Consider the following 13,689-nt stretch of genomic DNA (forward strand, 5'->3'; position numbering starts at 1 on the left):
TCTTTCCCAGAAGAATGCCATCTACTCAGACCAGGTTCATTTTCCTGTTCAATTTTCAATGATATTAACTGACCTAAGCCTAATAGCAGGGAACCCTGGAAATGCTAGTTAAACAACTGTAGAGAGGAATAGATGTTTAGATCCTCTTGATAACGGAATTAATATAAATAAGCAAATAAGATTTAAAGCCAGAAATATTAAGTAAGCTGCATACTCTGTGTTGAGCTGGCTAATCTGTTCCAAGAGAGCATGTTGAAAGTCCAGTGCTGTATAAAGCAGGAATAAAAGATGAAAGATACAGAGTAGTGACTGTTAGCAGTCTCTAAATTATTTTGCCAAAATTCTTTGGCTTATGGCCCCACAATAAAGCAATTACATAAGAACTCTCAGGAAAGCATTAATTTTATGAGAATGTATAAAGAACATACGCTTGAATATGTGAGGCCCAGCACCAAAAAATAAAACAAAAGAATATATACTCACTATGTTATATTTATAGGAATATAAATCTTCTGAAACTGTAAGGCCTGCTTGAGTTATGAAAGATATCATTTTATTAAGCTCCTAAAATCATTAAAAGTGATCCATAATAAAGAGGATTAACTGATTAAATGCATGCAAATAAAATTTATACTACTTTTGTATTAAGAAATCTTTATTGCTAAAAGTTTGCCTTTGTTTCTTTAGTTAATCATAACAACAGTTTGTTAGTATCCTCCTTTAACCTTCCCTAAACTAAGTTTGAAGAGATTTTTTTTAAAAAAAAAAAGTTAAAAGAGGTCTCAAATTATATTCTGGATCAGAAGGGCCTAAAAACTATGAAAAAGAATAAGGATATAGAATAGAGCATTGTGTGATTCTGGCTTTATGGAAAAATGCCGAAGAATGAAACAAATGAGAGAGGCTTTATAGGGGCAACTCCAAAAATACTTTTATTGAGTGTTTAATATGTAATGTAGGTGGCCAGACATTTAATCAGCCCAATTTCAAATGATGGAAACTCTGCTTATGTGCAAGTCATTTTAAAATCATTACATTGAGAGATTGTGAAGACTTATTGCTCTCCTGGTTAGCATTCTTTTCAGGTGGGCCCTGTTTCTGTGAATGCTTGCTTTCCAGTGGTGAAGCCATGACAGAAATCCTATAGCCACTTTATTCATTTTGCCATGACCAAAATTTCTTAGTTAATTTTATGAAAAAAAATCAATCTTGTATCCCAAAGTGAGCATTTTGTAATAATAACATTCTCATTCATTCATTCATTCATTCAAGGGGACAGGCACTGTTGTTCTAAGTGCTGGGGAAATAGAGAGGAATAAAATACAGATGAGGAACATGTCCCCAGGAAGGCTGTAGTACAGAGGGGAAAGAGACTTTCAACAAATAGACAAAAGGTATAATTGTCATTTTTGTTAAGGGCTTTGAGTGTAAAGAACAGGAGAAGGTGATATAAAGTAGCAGGGTAACCTGCTGTGCTGGGAAGTCTTGGAAAGCCTCTTTGATGAGCTGAAAACTGAAGGGATGTGGAGGACAGCCATTTAAGAGTCTCTGGAGAATAGCAGGTAGCCTGAGGTTCAGCAGCTTGGTGAAACAGAGAGGCAGGTGTGGCTGGAAGCTAGTGGGTGGGGGTGGGCTATGACTGCAGAAGAGGTCAGAGCATTTCATAGTTAGTTTTATTCTTAGGCGGTGTAAGGCCATTGAAGGCTTCATGCAGGACAGTGATTTGATCCCACTTACAGTTTACAGTGATCATTTTGGTTACTTTATGGAGAGTGGATTGGAATGGGACAAGTAGGAAGCTTCGTCACTGGTCCTTATGATATTTGATGGTGGCTTGGTTGAGATGACTTGTTCAGACAGTAGAGTGTGAGGTAATACCTGAGATACATTTATTGAGGTTGAGTGATGAGAACTTCATAATGGATTGGATTCAGGAAGTGAGGGATGGCTTCCAGATTTCTGGCTTGAGTATACTATGGTCCTGATAGTTTTCAGTATCTTAGTTGATGATCTATTAAGTCCATGAGGAAAAATAATCTATTTACTAATTCTGTTTTTTCTATAAATGATTTACTTTGAAAGAATATAAAAATATCAATGATAAACATTTTTTATGCAAGAAGTAATAATTCCATGGTTCATTTGTGACATAAATATATGCAGTTTTTAGAACTAACCCTTACTTTGTCTTTAACTTAAAGATCATCAGATAAAATAGCACTGGAGATTTTGCTTGCTTTTTGTGTTACAAAATTTCACAACTTGTATTTTTGTTTTCTTGAATTTGACTTTCATCCTTACAATAATGTCTTAACTGAAAATGGATTTTAAAAAATAAATTGTCGTTTTCAGTTTTAGAGATGCAGTAATTTAACATTAAAAATAAAATGGCAGAAACATAGTTAGGATCGGAATTGAACTAATTCCATTATATTTTTGAAGTTTACTTTCTAAATTGTATCCAAAGTGGATGATGAGTGGTACTGCAGTTAGGCCATTCATCTTGAGGTAAAATTTAAGTAAGAATCTAGAGGGGAAATATTTTCACCTCTAATTTAAGTTCCTTAAATTTGGGAACACTTTAAAATATAGTTGTTATATACATGTTACATAATTTAGCCCTAGTGTATCTTTTGAAAAAGGAATAATTTTTCTGTGGTCTTTGATTGTTTTAATTATTTCCCCACAACATATTAAATTGAAGTTTTAGTTGTTAGATTTTAATATGTGATTTGAACTTCTGACATCTGGAAGTTTAAAGAATTTGATTGTCAAGATAAACTTCTAAAATACTGTAGTCCTTTATAAAATCTTTATACCACATAGTATAAGTGACTTCTTTATAATGCATACGAAAACAAGTTTCTACCTGTTGGAGTTTTTAAATTCATTTAATTTTCCACTTGGGTTTTAGTTTCCAGTCTATATGTTATAAGTCAATACAATGGAAATGTGCAATGTCAGGTATAAATAAAATAACAATAGCAAATAGTTATTGAGTTTTCTTTTGACTGGGCTCTGTAAAACTTTCTATACATTTTTTTTCCTCTGAATCCTAGTGTTATGGTTTAGAGTGGTATCCCCCAAAAGCTCAAATGTGAGACAATGGAAGAAGGTTTGGAGAAATGATTAAGTTATACCATTAACCTAATCAGTGAATTAATCACTGATTAACTGAGTGGTTACTGAATTGGTGGGGTGTGGCAGGAGGAGGTGGGAATTGGGGGTGTGGCTTTGGGGTCTATATTTTGATTCCGGAAAGTGGAGTCTCTCTCTGCTTTCTGACCACTATGTGAGCTGTGTCCCTCTGCAATACTCTTTTGCCATAATGTCCTGCCTCACCTCAAGCCAGGAGGAATGGAGCCAGCCTTCTGTGAACTGAGATTCTGAAACTGTGAGGCCTCAAATAAACTTTTTCTCCTTTAAAATTGCTCTGGGCAATTCTTTTAGTCACAGCAGTGAAAAAGCTGACAAAATGCTTAGCAGTGGATCTAGAGCAGGTACTTGACAGAGGAAGAAATGACTTGCCAAAAGCAAAAAGCTAGCAAGTGGCACAACAGGAATCCTGGCTCCTGAATCCTCCTCTTAACTAGTATTCAGCCTCCTCATTAGTGGATTGTGACTGAGGCAGATCTGTATTTGATTTCACTTCTCAAAGCTTTGCCATCTCTCATCTGATTGCTGCAGTAGCGTGCCCCTTACCTCCTATAGCCTGTTCCCCCAGAGAGATCTGTTATGGAATCAATCCGACCGTATCGCCATCTTGTATGAATTACTAACGGGATGTGGTAAGTAGTTATAATGCTCCTACATCCCCAAGATAGGAGACCATACTCCTCGGAAACTATGAATATTACCTTATTTGGAAAAAAGGGTCTTTTCAGGTATGGCTAAATTGAGGATTTTGGTGATCCTGGATTATTTGAGTAAGGTCCAAATGCCATCACATGTGCACTTAAAGGAGAAGGCAGAGGAAGATTTGACACAAACATGGAGAAGTCAGTTGAAGACAGATTAGAGTGATGCGACTACAAGTCAAGGAATGCCTGCCACCACCAGAAACTGGAAAACTGGAAGAGCCAAGGAAGAAGATTTTACCTAGCTCTCTGGAGGGCACCTTCCAACTCTCTCTTTGATTTTGACAGAGTGTTGCTGATTTAGGACTTCTCACATTCCTGAACTGGGAGAGATTCAATGTCCACTGTTTAAGCCATTTAGTTTAACTTAACTTGTTACAGCAGCCATAGGAAAATGAGTACAAGTAGCTTCCCATTTCAGATAGAGTAAAACTTCTTTCCATGTCTTTTCTGACTCAACACCCACCAGTCTTTCCCCTTTGTTTCATAAGAGCAAAATCTTTGTCAGTCTGGTTTATCACTATAGCTCCAGAATCTGGATAGTGCCTAGCAAATAGTAAGCACTCAAAAACAATTCTAAAAAAGTCATGATTGAACTTAACCTATTTTGTCCCATCCCAGATGTGGAACACCTATAAAAAGCTTAAATTGAGCAGCAAATATACCACTTATGATAACTTTGAAATAATTACTGTTTTTAGAGGTCTGTTCTTTTGAGAAAAGTAATAGGTGAATGATTAGAGCATTAAAACATAAATATTATGATTTCTAACCTATGTACCTGTGTTAGTTTCATTGAAACATTCACAGAATTGAAAACTCGGGACTTAATGGGTTAATATTCTGAGATGAAAGTCTTTCCCCGTAAAACCAGCAATGTATTGGCCCAATTTGCTGATGGCATTCTTGGGTGAGAAATAAAAATGGAGTATTAGTGGTATATGGGAAAGGGAGATGATAGTGTTATATAATAGACTAAGGATAAAAGAGACATAATAAATCAATATGAAAGTTGATTCTTTAAAATTGGTGGATGTGATATGGCAATATTCTGAAAGATTAATTAGTTCTACTTTTATTAATTTTGCATGACTTTATTTTCATATGTAGAAATAGGAGAAAAATTTCACCAATTTCTTTCAATATTTTCTATCTACTGAATATAGGTAGATTTTTAAAAGTGATCTTACTTGGATTTTTTTAATAGAAATATTTGAATAAGAAGCTTTCCTTATTTTTAAAAAGTGTTATTTCAAGCAGCAGAGCACAGTTACATGGACAAAAGATAATAATGTGTTGAGCACTTCCTGTGGGTCAGGCACCGTGCTTAGGGCCTTAGAAACACCCTCTTCAGCATTATCATAACTGCACATGATGTATTTATACTCATTTACAGTTGAGAAAATATAGGCTTAAAAGTTTAGTGTTTGAGTATTAATATCTTGGGGTTGTTTCTAGGAAGCATGACATAATGTAATTTGGTTTGACACTTCTTCCCCCAAAAGAAGTAGTCTGAACTAAGGAATGGACGAATACTGACAAAAGATACAAGTCACATTCTTCTTTGGTTTGCAGCTCAAAACATATGCCTGTCTTTCTCACTGTAGATGATGTTTTCTTGAAATAAAGCAAAAGTTAAGTTCTAAGGAAAGCAAAAGGATTTTGTGAAAAAAACAAAATTATACATCATAAACAGAACATGTTGTTCCAGATCCCCTGCAGACCATCAAAAACCCACAGTGGAGTACTCTTTTGACAGGCCAAACATTTAGAAGACAGTGAAATATTACTTCTGTAATGTAAGTTTGCCGGAAGGTGATCATCGGGGGAGGATTGACCCCCCTGGGGCAGTTTTATGGTCAGAGAGGCATAAAATTATATAATTTCTTCTTATAGTTTACTGAGTAAAAGGAGAAAAGTATTAATCAAAGAGATTGGCATGAACAGATGATACAAATTCCTCTTTCTTCTTTATTTACAGCTCAAAAATAAAAGTACTTCACCACAGTGTATTTGGAGAATAATATTTGCATTGTATTTTTTTCTATTTGTATTGAAGGACAAAATTGATTGACATTACTAATTACAATGATAATTAAAGTTTGATGGAAATGTTTACTGAGTATATAGTTTTTCTGGACATACAGAGTTATGTAAGCTAACATTTCTGATACATCTAAAATTTACCTTTCAGAAAATTCTAGTGGAGAACAGGGCTTTCACATGTGTTTCTTAGTCACTCAGTCATTTGTTTTTACCCTGCCTGCAATAAAAATGAAGTAAAATTTTTGAAATTCTTCTAAATGTATAGTTAAGCTTATAAGAAAATAAGGAAAAGTTCCAGGGCTCAAAAACAAAGCAGTCAGTTCCACTCCTACTTAGGGTATAGAAAGCAGCAAGAAGCCGTCACTCTTGTTCTGACACTAGTAGGTTATCCACAAAACTCACAGGATCATAACTTTTCTTGATCTTTATCAGAGCTGGTCACAAGGAAACCAAGTGGACTTACCTCTAAAGATAAAGAAACCTTCTAAGGAAGGAGATGCAGCGGCACCAACCTTTGGCAGAATATAGGAGAAAAAGGTGGCCATTACACAGGGGATCACAAAAAATCATTTAAACTTTCAACAGATTTTTATGGGATGACTCTAGGCCAGCAGAGTCCATTACATTTTGATAACTTGGAGCTCCAGACCCAAGGAAGCCTTGCACTCACCCACTTGCCAGCACTAGCCCCACGTCTGCACTGTTTGCTCATGAAATTGGGAGGCAGAGCAGGTGTGATGGTGATTAGCTGCTGCTGAGGGTCAGAAACAAACTCTGTCTATTGCTTCAGAACCTTCTCTCTTGTGAAGCAAAGGCCTGATCTCCTGGGAAAAGGTGCAGTGAACCATCCTGCCTTTAGGGCCTGCTTCTGTGGCTGTGGTAGAAGCAAATTCAGCCAAGTCTCCTGGATAATGTTTCTGGAAAAAGGGTGGAAACTTGAGCCTCTTGCCCTTGGGGGAAGGGTGGGAGATACTAGACCTAAGACCCTGAACTAATAGAAAGCAGAGGTCTGTTACCAGTGAGGAATGGGCAGGAAACAACCCTGACAAAGATCTTCCTTCCCCAAGATACAAGGTCATAGGATAGAAGCACTGATAAAGTTCCAGTGCCGAGGCTCAAGCTGAAAGGCCTGGATCTGAGATGAGGTCGGATTATGATAGTCAGGAATCCCTTACCTCCACCATTAGCCTAGCATATGGTAATAAACAACAGTGGTCCCTGACCAGAGTGTGGAGAGAGACTCCTGCTGAGAGTGGAGCAGGAACACTGAGGAAAATATTTCAGGCTGCCCATTGTACACAAGGTAGCAGAGATCTGCTGTGGGGGCGGGGAGTTTGAAACTGTGATGTTGGGAAAGTTAGCAACAGCAGAGCTCAAACCCAGCTTAACTACTGGATAGATTTATTCATCCCCCATATAGAGAGCCTAGCAGAGGAGGCTAGTCCGTTTCAGAGCACAGATACTGTTACCTCCATCTTCACTGAAAATCCACCTTTCAGTCAAAAATTTCTAGGTACACAAAATAAGGGGGATTAATGACCAAGACATAAAGCAAACAGCAGGTCTAGTATTAGCAATGACCCAAATATTAGAGGTATTAGGAAATTTAAAATAATATGTTTTTTAAATGTGTAAAAAAATCTGGTAGAAAAATAAAATGCACAGACATATAGGGGGTTTCAACAGTGATGATAGTATATCAAATGCTAGAAATAAAAAGATGCTATCAGATTTCTTCAGTAGGCTTATCAGGAATTTGGACACAATTGGAGAAAAGTCAGGGAACATGAAGATAGACATTGTTCAAACCAAAACACAAAGATAAAATAGTGCAGAATGATAGTCTAGAGCGTCCAGTGGTTTTGAGACAGTGTAAAGTGCTCTAATGCCTAGAGAGTCTCAGAATGAGAAAAGAGGACAGGGAAGAAAATCATTTGAAGAAATAATGACTAAGACTTTTCTGAAATTAATGAAAGAACAAAGCATGACCCATGAATCTCAGAAGGCACCAAGCAGGATACATACCCCTGCCCCCAGCTACAGCAAAATAAAACTGCTAACATTAAAAAGAAAAAAAAAAAAAGTCAGTCTTGGGAGCAGCCAGAATCAAAGGAAATGTTACATACTGAAGAACAAAGGTGAGGATTGTTCAGAAACTGCAGACGAAGAAAAATGGCACAGAGAGTTAAACAGACCAGCCAACCCACACGTACCCTTAAAATCTTAAAATTGTAAGTTCATTTTTAACATAGGTACAGCAGAAATTCAGTACCAAACAGGGCAGGCTTTTAAAGAAATGGCATTGGAACAATTGGAGAAAGTCTGCATGTTGCACCAAACCGAAGAACAACAATAACCACGACAGATCATATACCTACATGTTAAAAACTAAAATCATAAAATATCTAGAAGAAAACATAAGAAAAAAATCTTTGTGACCTTGGTGAGGTAGGCAAAGATTTCTTAGTATAATTATTACAGTTGGATCCATGGAAGAAGAATTTGACAAATGTGAATGTTCTTCAGAAGACAATTAATGTTAAAAGAATTGATGAGACAAGTCAGAATGGGAAAAATATTGTAAATTATGTATCTGATAGACGACTTATGTTTAGAATATGTACATGAATCTCAAAACTCAATAATAAGAAAACAATTCAGTTGAAAATTTGAAAGACATTCACCAAAGGAGATTTGTGGATGACCAATAAGCATAAGATATTGAACATCATTAGTCATTACAGAAATGCAAGTAGATCTAGTATATACCTATTTAAAAAGCTCTGATCATACCAAGTATTGGCAAGAATGTTCACTGCAGCTTTGTTTATAATAGCCAAAGCTGAAAACTACCCAAATATCCATCTACGAGTGTGGTGTAGCATTCTAATGGAATAATACCTTTTCTATATTCCGGTTCCAAGCTCTTTGTTGGTTACGTGTTTAAATATCTTCTAATCTGTGATTTATCCACATGTCTTAAAGTTTATTTTGCAAACAGGATTGGGTTTTATTTTTCAATTAAATCTGACACAATTTTAATTAAAACATTTGATCCAAAACATGAGAAAAAAAGAAAAATCATCCTATTAAAAATACCATTTAAATCTATTTACATTTAATGTAATCACATGTCATCTTACATTGCATTTGCTTTTTTCTTTTTGCCCACTTTTCTATGTTCCTTTTTCCCTTATTTCCTTTTTTAAAATATATAGTTTTATTCTACTTTCTCTGCCTTCTGTTGGCTGGGAAGTTATATACATTTTTTTCTTCGCTTTTGTCACTAACCTTAGACACTGCAACAAAGACTAAGCAAATTTTAATGTTCCTCAGTATTTTTGCCCTCTTTCTGTCTGATATATGATCCTTACAACTCTTTAATTCCATTTAATCATCTTCTGACTTATATATTAATGCTTTCAAGCACTTTAATTATTTACGTACTTTAACCCTCACAGATATTGTTATAGTTATTATTTTATGTAATCAATATTTATTTAGATTTTCTACATATTTATCAATTCTTGTTGCCTATAGTATTTCCATTTGGTATCATTTTTTTTCCTTCATGAAGAACACCCTTTAGTATAAATTCTCTTGTTTGTTGATCTGAAATGCATTTTACCCACATTTTAAGTAGATTTTTTATTAGCCTAGGATTTTACAGTGCCAATATGTAAATTTCTTTGGGGGATTATGTACAGCTTCTTGAATCTGACTTATTTTGTCAGTTTTCGAAAAATTCATTTTTTTTCAAATGTGGTTCTACCTAATCTTCTCTCTTCTTCTCGGACTCCCGTTTCACATATACTAGATGTTTTCATGGTATCACCTATATCTTTAACCTTCTTTTATTTCCCAGCCTTTTTTCTCATTGTGATTTGTTGTGAGTTTTTTTTTTCGGACCTGTCTTCCAGTTTACTAATTCTTCTATGTCTAACCAGATTTTGATTTTGATTATTGTACTTTTTCTGGCATAGAATTTTTATTTAACTTTTTAATAAATATGCTATAAGTTTTAAAAATATATATTAAAATCCCCTGTTGAAATTCTTAGTTGTGTCTTTTATCTCTTGCACCAGGTATGTAACAGGGAACACCAGTGTTTCTGTTTTCTGGTGGTTTGCCGGTTCTCATTCATGTCGTCTTCTCCTGTGTCTGGGTAGTATTGATTGTGTGCTTGACCTAGTATGTGACAGATTATTTGTGGAAATGGTTTGGGACCTAGGGGAATCTCATCCTTCTGGCCAACACTGCACTAGCCATAAAGTCTCTTGGTCCCCTTTCAGTATGGGGCTTCTCTCCCTGCCAGGCCACCTATGGCAGGAGTGGGGCACTCCTCCTGCTAGTGCAGAGGGGCTGCCAGGGCCTCTGCAAGGCAGCCAGTGAAGTCTCTGAGGCTTTCAGTCTCTTAGACTCTTCTATATATAATCAGCATGTATCTTGGGGAGGAAGCAGGCCTAGACCTACATGTTCACTTTTCTTGATTTCTGGCATTTCTTGGATCATTATCTTGTTAGTTTCCATGTGCCCTTATGCAGAGGATTTCTGTTTTGTCTAGCTTTAAAAAATTATCCTTATTAGAAAGTTGTCTGGGATTACTTAAGTCTAGAAGAGGAAGATTCCTTTCCTTTATTACTCCTTCTTGGTTTAATTTCAGAATGACATTAACCCAAATGTTTCTGTTTGCAACCTGCACAGGTTCTGTACACCTATGCCCCTCTACTGTGCCCTGTCATCACCCCTACATCCACTCTGGTCAGTTGGTTATTTTCTAGGGATATGGTAGGAATACTTTAGAACATAAAATTAAATATTCTGCCCAAACGCTGCGGCAGCCTCCTCATTTACACATCATGCTCTCAGCCTCCCTCTGTTGAGGTGGAATCACGTTCACAGCAGGAGCTCTCCACTGTTGTCTCTGTTCCCTCCATAGGAGACCCCATGCCTTTAAATACCATCCATGCAGACCACTTCCTTATCAGCAGACCTTTCCTGAGTATCACATCTGTCTGTACGACTTTCTGCTTGTCATCTTTTTTTTATAAGTCTCAGAGGCATCTCAGAGTTAGCAGTTGCCCCAGTACCCAAGCTTCCTGCACTGTCCTCCATCCTAATATGTCCTCATACTCTCTTCCTGGTTTATAAGCCAGGGTTTTGGGACTCATCCTTGGTATCATTGGTTCTTTTACTGACGAATTAAGTAATCCTGTTTCTTCCATGACTTACTATTTCTTGGCTCTGCTCACTGTCTCCCACTGCACTGCCTCCACCCTAGCCAGGCTCTTATGAGGGCCGTTGCAGGTTCGTGTCATAGCTTTGCAAGGGATCTTCACCCTCTGTCTCCCTCCCATTCCATCCCACCTCTCTCCTTTTTGATTCATTTCCAACTTTATAATCAGCTTGATATTTCAAAGCATTTAAAGCTATAATTTGCATATTCTCTTGCCTAATGCTTCTAAGGCTGTGCATAATTGGCACTATTTCACCACCTCGGCAAACCCTCTCGCTCTGCTCCAGGCTCGCTGGTGGGTCTTCTTTCAGTTCTTTTCATCTGCATGCTTCTCCTTACTTCTCAGTGCTGGGAGTGCCTTCTTTCCCACCCTTGCTGTTTCCTCTCTCTCTTTCCCACTCTTTTGTCTAGGATTTCTTTTTATTCACATATGTCAGTTGTCACTTCTCAGTAAAGCCCTCTCGGACTCCTCACAGGTCACCTTTCTTATGGCATATTGTACTTCTTATCTTAGCCCTTTCAGAGATTTAATGACAAATTAGCAGTGTTGTCAGGATGTAAGGTGCACTGCTAGCCCTGCTTACCGATTGCTAGGTCTCTAGCACCTACTGAATGCCTTGAATGTAACTAAATGAGTATTTTTTGAGTGTGAATGTATACAGCCAGCAGAAGTCACTCTAAGGCAGAGGACCCTATCTTTGGACTTTTTGCCAAGTTCTTGGAACCTTAGCATGATACTGGTACTTAATAAATACTGTGGATGAAATTGAAACTACATTCTCTTCAGAATTAGATTTTTAGTGACTGACTAGAAAAAAAGCTCATTTCTATTTGCTTATAGAAATTACCAAATTTGCAATTGCTACTTTTTCACCAAGAAAACAGTTTGTAATTTTTTCAGAAAGATTTAACTAATTAAATATTGCTATGAGTTATTTAAAATGGTTATTTACAGTGATCACTTTCATTAAGTAGATATTACCTTCATAAGCACATACTTTTGTTGGCAAAATTTGACATTGCTGCCTTACATTTTTATCCTAAGTCATAAAATTATCCATGATTCTAATTTATTATATGTAAAAATGACTTTGCAGAATATTTCAGCTGGAGGTTAAATTTTGAAACCATGGCTCTGACATATATTTTGTTGGTCTTAAGATTTTGCATGGCAGAACATGTCACTGTACATCATAGGAGTCACATGATAGTTGCTGTTGTTACTGGTATTTCCTTTATAGAAAGGGCCTTTGAGGGAATTTTTATGTGGATCTCCTCATGAACCTTGTGTTTAATCCCTGAAATGTTGTTCTGTCTACTGTCTACACTTTATTTCCCAGTTCAGACTGACTTTCTGTGCTCTCAATCACTTCTCTCCATCCTTTATTTTGGTGCAGAATGTGAAAATCAGTGATAGTGAAAAGAATGAGGTATTACAGTGAATTGTAAAGGTATTTTAGAGTTAGAATGTTCCAATTATTCACATTTTAACTTAGTTTTAAAGTCTGTTACAAATATTGCAATTTTATAATGAGAAGAGATATTCACTGTCATTTTTAATTATTGAAAATTCCCACATTTATTACCTTCAATACCCCACATGTTTAGATCCCTATTAATTTTTTAAAAAAATCCAGGATATTATCTCTAAAAATACACAAAGAAATTTTGTAATTTTCCAGTTCCTTTACCTTATTCAAGCACCATTCTCTGAAAATGTGCTTTCCAGTTTTATTAAATAAGATTAGTTTCAAAACATATAGATCTAAAATATTTGTTCTTTTGGACTAATGATTTATATAATACTTCCCTATATATGTATTGTAAAGAGATATATCTATAAATTTTTTTTAGTTGTAGGTGGACATAATACCTTTATTTTTATGTTTTTATGTGGTGCTGAGGATTGAATCCAGTGCTTTGCACATGCTAGGTGAGTGCTCTACCATTGAGCCACAACCCCAGCCTGAGATATATCTTTTGATGGATATAATGTAGGTTCGTTGGAGATAGGGCTATTTCCTTCTCTGCATGGAAGGAAGATATCACATTGTTTTACAAAATGCTTTCTTGCACCTTCATGCTAACTCAAGAACAAATTTTAAACATATAAGTGTCTGGTGCGTTTCCTTCCTTGAGTGGGAATAGTTTTTTAATTTGGAAATGTACCATTTTCTCATTTTTCAACTGTCTCATTTCATTTTTGAGGAATTCAAGTTGGGCTGGCAGCCATGCGATAATATCTAAGAGGAATGGTAACTGGCCTTAAGGCATGCACTTAAGCAATAGAGAAATTTACTTTTCAGTGTCTTCCAAGGTCCATGAGGATACACACTTATATATCCAGAGAGTATGGATGTCATATATTTGTCCAGAGGGTGTGACTCTGTGGAGGAGAACGCTTTGGGGTAAGTATCATGCTCTCATTGTACTATGTATCAGAAACATATGTTTAGAAATCATTTGATTTTTTAGCAGTGATAAAATCTCTTAGTCTGTGCTGGTTTCTTAACAGTGGACAGTTCCAGATGTTGAAGTCAGCACAACAAG

At 36.2% G+C, this 13,689-nt stretch overlaps 1 protein-coding gene across 10 annotated transcripts in view; it reads left to right on the forward strand.

The window, feature by feature from the left end:
• Ppp4r4 (protein phosphatase 4 regulatory subunit 4) overlaps positions 1-13,689 on the forward strand; it is a 106,633-nt gene that overhangs the window by 30,693 nt on the left and 62,251 nt on the right. For 2 of the 10 annotated variants that reach the window (XM_048799260.1, XM_048799258.1), the window contains exon 2: positions 13,446-13,547. The exons of 7 other annotated variants lie outside the window; for them this stretch is intronic. The gene's annotated coding sequence lies outside the window, so the exon portion shown is untranslated. The remainder of the gene's footprint in view (positions 1-13,445; positions 13,548-13,689) is intronic. One more of the 10 variants, XM_048799261.1, reaches the window with a different exon arrangement.

Source organism: Marmota marmota, unplaced genomic scaffold (genome assembly GCF_001458135.2).
Source record: "Marmota marmota marmota unplaced genomic scaffold, marMar, whole genome shotgun sequence".
Classification (NCBI taxonomy): Eukaryota; Metazoa; Chordata; class Mammalia; order Rodentia; family Sciuridae; genus Marmota; species Marmota marmota.